Here is a 6,145-nt window from a genome sequence, read left to right on the forward strand (position 1 = left end):
ATCAGACAGGCCAGACGGACCCCTAGAAAAAACCTCCTCATAGAGGAAATAGATGGCCAGACCCTCTCCCAGGCCCTCCTGCAGATGACCAGGAAGTGGCACAGGTACAGGCTGATATTCAAGGTTTAATAGGAGCGATTCTAGAGGCGTTTCCTCCTAAAGTTAATCGGTCAAAAATTGAATTATGCACTCAGAACGAGGGGGAACAACATAAAGCTTCTGTTGAACGGTTTAATCAGACTTTCCAAAGACACACTGCATTGAATCTGGAAGCTCCAGAGCATAAGAATCTCCTAATTTCTGCCTTAGTTGGAAATTTTCTTCCTGATATAAAGAAACAAATTCAAAACAGTGTGGTTGGTTGGGCAGGGCAACCATTAAGTGTAATAATGGAGGCTGCTACACAATTCTTTGAAAATTGTAAGCAAGAAAGCAAAAAAAAAAAAAGAATTAAAGACAACTCTTCTTGCTTTGCAAATTGAATCTTTTGAAAAGCAAAAACTCAACCCTGAAAGTAAACTAAAGCCCACTCAGAGGTCTCCCTATTTGCCTTCAGACAATTGTAGGTATTGCAAGAAACCAGGGCATTGGAAAAGGGCATGTGCCGCTCTTAAGAGTGGTATTTAAAAAATGTTCCCGCTTGGCCTCAGCACCCCCAAAAGGCTCATTTTTCTCCACCTGAGGGGCATTTCTCCCTCAAATGATGGGGTCAGCCGATCCTCAGTCGCACCCCTGAGCCTACAGTTAAACTTAAAATAGAGGATCGGAAACTGGATTTCTTAATTGACATTGGTGCGACATTCTCTACTACCGGTTCAAAGAATTTATCTCTACCTGTGACCTCTGATTCTATCAAGCTGTTAGAGTCTCTGGACAGCCTATTTCACTGCCCATATCTAAGCCCACTCCAATATCTTTAGGCCCCCTTAACACTCATCATGCTTTTTTAGTTTCTGACTGTTCACCAGCAAACCTCTTTGGCTGAGATTTGTTATGTAAATTCAATGCCACTCTAAATTGTAATGAAAAAGTTCTTTTTATCTCCTTGCGTTCTGACCAAGCTCCAAGTCTCCTACTTTCCATGATGGAAACTTGTCCTAATTTAAATCCTTCTGAAGAAGATGAGTCTTTAAAGAATGTCCCAACAAGTCTTTGGGCTACACATGCAAATGAGGTAAGATTGTTGCTTAGTGCTGAGCCCGTGCATGTTATTTGGAAAAAAAATAAACCGTTTCTGTCAGTAGCCCAATACCCGCTCTCCAGAGATGCCGAGCGAGGAATTCAACCCATAATAGACTCCTTTTTGCAACAGGGTGTACTAGCTTTTACTTCCTCGCCCTGTAACACTCCAATCTTGCCAGTAAAAAAGGAAGGCAAATTTGACTCAGACGAGAACCAAATCTATAGATTTGTACAAGACCTCAGAGCCATAAACTCTTTTGTAATTCCTCGGCATCCTGTGGTCCCTAATCCAGCTGTCATCTTGACCTCAATACCTGCTGATGCAGCCTGGTTTACAGTAGTTGACCTCTGCTCAGCTTTCTTTTCAATCCCATTACACCATGACTCACAATTTCTTTTCACATTTACATTTAAAGGGAGACAATTAACATGGACTCGAGTACCTCAGGGATATTGTGAGTCCCCCTCAATATTTTCCCAGGTCCTTAAAGCTGACTTGGATTCTGTAGTCTTTACTCAAGGCTCCACTCTTGTTCAATATGTTGATGACCTTTTACTCTGTAATCCAACTAAGCAGGGGGCTCTTACAGATTCTCTCATTCTCCTGAAAGCCCTAGCTGAAGGAGGTCATAAAACCTCCAGGTCTAAACTTCAGTGGGTACAAATGACTGTTACGTACTTAGGGCATGAGATATCTCAAGGCATTAAAAAGCTAACCCCCAAACGCCTTGAGTCAATTTTATCCATCCCTCTCCCCAAAACAAAGAAACAGCTACGTAAATTTCTAGGAGCTGCTGGTTACTGCTGCCAATGGATTCCTAATTTTGCAGCCCTTGCTAAACCTCTGTATTCTCTTCTCCCAGATATCGCCCCAGAGCCTATTTCCTAGCCCTCAGAGACATTAAACTCCTTTGAGGCCTTAAAAATAGCTTTGTCCATGACTACGGCTCTTGACTTACCTAATTTTGACAAGCCTTTTCATCTATACTGTCATGAAAATAATGAAATTGCTACAGGCATTCTAGGGCAATCTTTTGCCTCTCAAATACGTCCTATAGCATATTTCTCATCCAACTAGACCCTGTGGCATCAGGCATGCCCCCATGCTTACGTGCGGTGGCTGCAGCTGCCACTCTGATTGATAAGGCCAGTACTCTTACATTAGGCTCTCCCATTCACCTCTATGTCCCACATTCTGAGTCAGCTATTTTGCAAGTTCATAGGACACAACACGTCTCTACACGGCGACAGACCACCTATGAGCAGGCTCTTTTAACTAACCCTTCCATCATCATACATCGTTGTAACACTTTAAATCCAGCTACTTTACTGCCCCTTCCTGATGATGGAGAGCCCCACTCCATTCCACATGATTGCCTTGCAACTATAGAAATGGTCTCAAAGCCACGAGAGGATCTCTCAGACATCCCTTTTGACAATCCAGACTTACTTCTGTTTTGTGATGGCTCCTGTAAACGAAATTCCCGGGGAAGCATAATAACTGGTTATACCATAGTTTCCCCACATGAAACTCTTGAAGCTTATTCTTTGCCCACCGTAAAATCAACCCAAGCTTCTGAACTCATAGCTCTTACTAGGGCCTGCACATTAGCAAAATAAAAACTACCACTATTTACACAGACTCCAAATAGGCTTTTGGAGTCTGCCATGTTTTTGGCACAATTTGGAAATCCCGTAGATTCTTAACTTCTGCAAGATCTCCTATTGCTAATGGACACTTAATTACAGCCTTATTACAAGCTATTCACTTTCCTTCAAAAATTGCCATTGTTCATTTTTCAGCCCATACTAAGGAGACTGATGTCATATCTTTAGAGAATGACAGGGCTGACAGAGCTGCTAAACATGCAGCTCACTATGAACCCCCTTATCCGTTTTCCACCCAATTTTTAAACCTGCCTTTATCCCTGACTGATGTTATTAACTATCAGGCAAATACCCCACAATCTGAAAAAGACAATTGTATACAAAAGGGTGCCAAACAATTATCAGATGGATTATACATTGGACCAAATGGACTTCCAGTAGCTCCTTTTATTTTGACGTTTTGGCTTGCACTTATCTCCCTTTGGTTTGCACAAATGGGACATATGTGCAAACAAGGGATAGTTAAAGAACTAAAAGACAATTGGTTTTGCCCTGGCATCCATAAAATTTCTGACCAAATCACCTCCAAGTGCACAACTTGCAAATCTTACCAAGTTTCTGGGAGAAATCGGTGTGATCCAGGAAGTCCTCCCAGGCACACCCTGCCTTTTGTGGCACTACAAATGGATTTTATGGACTTGCCCTCAGCTTTAGGTTACTCTCACTGTTTGGTTATTGTCTGCATGTTTAGTAGATGGACTGAAGGCTATCCGACCAGACATGCAGATGCCACAACAGTGGTAAAGAAATTAATAACTGAAGTTATTCCTCGCTTTGGCATTTCTTTATAGATTGAATCAGACCAAGGGATTCATTTTACAACAGAGATAAACCACTTGCTTGCAAAAAATCTGGGGTATTCATTAAAATTTCATACCCCATTTCACTCTCAGTCTTCAGGGCAAGTGGAACATAAAAATCTAGATATAAAAAGAACTCTAGGAAAAGTCCGTCAAGAAACTGGACTTAAATGGCCAGAAGCTCCGTGGTTTGATTCCGCAGGTGGCATCTTCAGAACTCTCAAGGGAATAGTAAGTGACTCTATCACTACTCCGTCTGGCACAAACATTTGCCAAATCACCAAGTGCTCTGGATGGCTTACGAGCCACCCGTGTGCAACTTGGTGTATCGCAGCTATCCTCATGGTTAAGCTGCCCAATGCCACAGACTATATATGGGTGGATCAAAAATCTGGACTCACCTGGTCAGGTGACAAGACCAGGCTTTATAGCTGCCAAAATCAGACTACAGGCCTCCTGTACCAGCTATTCCTCAATCTGTTCTGTTCTCACAGACTGACAGAAGCTCATGGGAAATGGAGATGTTTAGGTAGTAACAGTGCAAGTGGCACAGATCGTAAAGTAGTCCAGATCCTAAGAACTACAGACTCAATTCTAACCTTGTCTTTAAAATACACTGGTCTTTTCATTTTATGCGACAACAAAGTATATAAAGGATTCTCACCTAATTGGTCAGGACGATGTGGACTTGGATACCTGGCTCCTTCTGTCACCAAACACTCCACCTTAAATGCCAGCCAAATTACAAACTTGGGTTCCTTTGTTCATAAGATTGTGCCACATAAACACGTCAGTCGAGAAATCGTGGAAAATCCACTTGTATATCACAACTCCAAGTTCTTTTCAGCCTTGAGAGTCCTATTCCCCAGCTTTGGAGATTATGAGTTGGAAAAGGCAATCTTAAATCTCTCTATGGTAATGGAGCAAGAGTTCAACACCACCATGCAAACCTTGAACATACTCCAGTCAGAGATTAACAGCCTAGCATTTGTGGTGCTCCAAAATCGACAAGGTCTGGATGTACTCACTGTCCAGCAAGGAGGAGCATGTGCAATCATTGGAGAAAAATGTTGCTTTTATATGAATCAAACAGGTCAAGTAATATCTAACTTAAATCTGTTAAAAGAGAAGATTGACATTTTTCATCAGTTAAACAAAGCTCACACATTTTATTGGATTGACTTATTTCCAGGATTGGGAGACTGGTTTAATGGAGTGTGGGGAAATGTGCTCCGACTTGTTCTTTTCTGCTTGTTCATCCTCATTCTAATCTACGTTCTTTTCTCTATTTACAGAATTCTTATCACTCGGATACTAACACGATTTCTCTGTCCACAGTTAAGAGCTAGGCTATTAATATGTGAAACTTCTAGGGAAGTTTCAGAGGAGGGAACTGATGGTGCTCAGGGGAAGCTACACCTGGAAGCACCACTCTGGTATGCGGATTATTTCAAGCTGAAGACAATAAGGACTCAGAGAACTCAGGAAGAATATTTGAGTTTCCCCTCCCAAACTGCCTAAAGAATTTAAAACAAAAGATCTGTTTCAGGAAGGAGTTATCATCATGACTGCTATAAAGATAATGTAGGATAGAGGTTACAATAGAAAAGGCACCAACAAGCCCATCTTATCAGAAGTTCTGTCTCTCTGGCCACATGCTCTAGATGGCGGTGTCAGGAGTTACCAGACAATCATTTACAAGGGAAGTCTCCATTTGTAAAGGTATCTCTCTCTCTGTATTGGGAAGAGGGGGGATGACCTCATTTCTAGAGACTTATCATTGTAGAAAGTGAAGCCTTAAAACTGCATAATAAAACTTACTCTTGTTTACAGTGCTTTAGTGATAATCTGCTGTAACTAACACTCCCACCCCCAACATCCTCCTTGTGTTTGGTTGGACATGGTATTTAAGACGAGAATTTCTGCTATTGTGTTGAGAAACACAGTGTCCCTGCTTTCTCCCATGTATACATGTTATTAAATTTGGTATTATTTTCTCCTGCTACCCTGTCTTGTTAATTATTTGGTCAGCCATAAGAACCTTAAGGAAAGGGGCAGAGGGAGATTCCCAATCTTCCCCTGACGGTGGTGATGCAGGTGGGCTCTCAAGGTTACTCTTATATTGTGGAAGCAAACAATCAAGTATTTAATGGAAGCATTTCTATGTAAATGAAAGAAAAACAAGATTAATGGTTGGAGCAAGTTGTAAAGTAGTTTCTGAGTATAGGGGACAGCTAGTTAAGAAGATTTTTAGATGTCAGCATCAAAGCATCTTTTGCAGTTTAAAATGTCTCTGATGGTGTCATCGGGTAATCTCTTAAGTTTATATCAAGTCCATCAGCTTCAGTTTGTAAGGCTTCAGGAAAAAGGGCAAGTTCAGTTTATAGTGACTCCAAATGAAAATGATGGAAAAAATGAAAAACGTTAGTTTGGACATCTGTAGCCAGATATTTTAGGAGACTAGAAGCTATCAGGATCCAGTCCAGTCAACAGAT

Source organism: Diceros bicornis (assembly GCF_020826845.1).
Source record: "Diceros bicornis minor isolate mBicDic1 chromosome 30 unlocalized genomic scaffold, mDicBic1.mat.cur SUPER_30_unloc_1, whole genome shotgun sequence".
In the NCBI taxonomy this organism is placed as follows: Eukaryota; Metazoa; Chordata; class Mammalia; order Perissodactyla; family Rhinocerotidae; genus Diceros; species Diceros bicornis.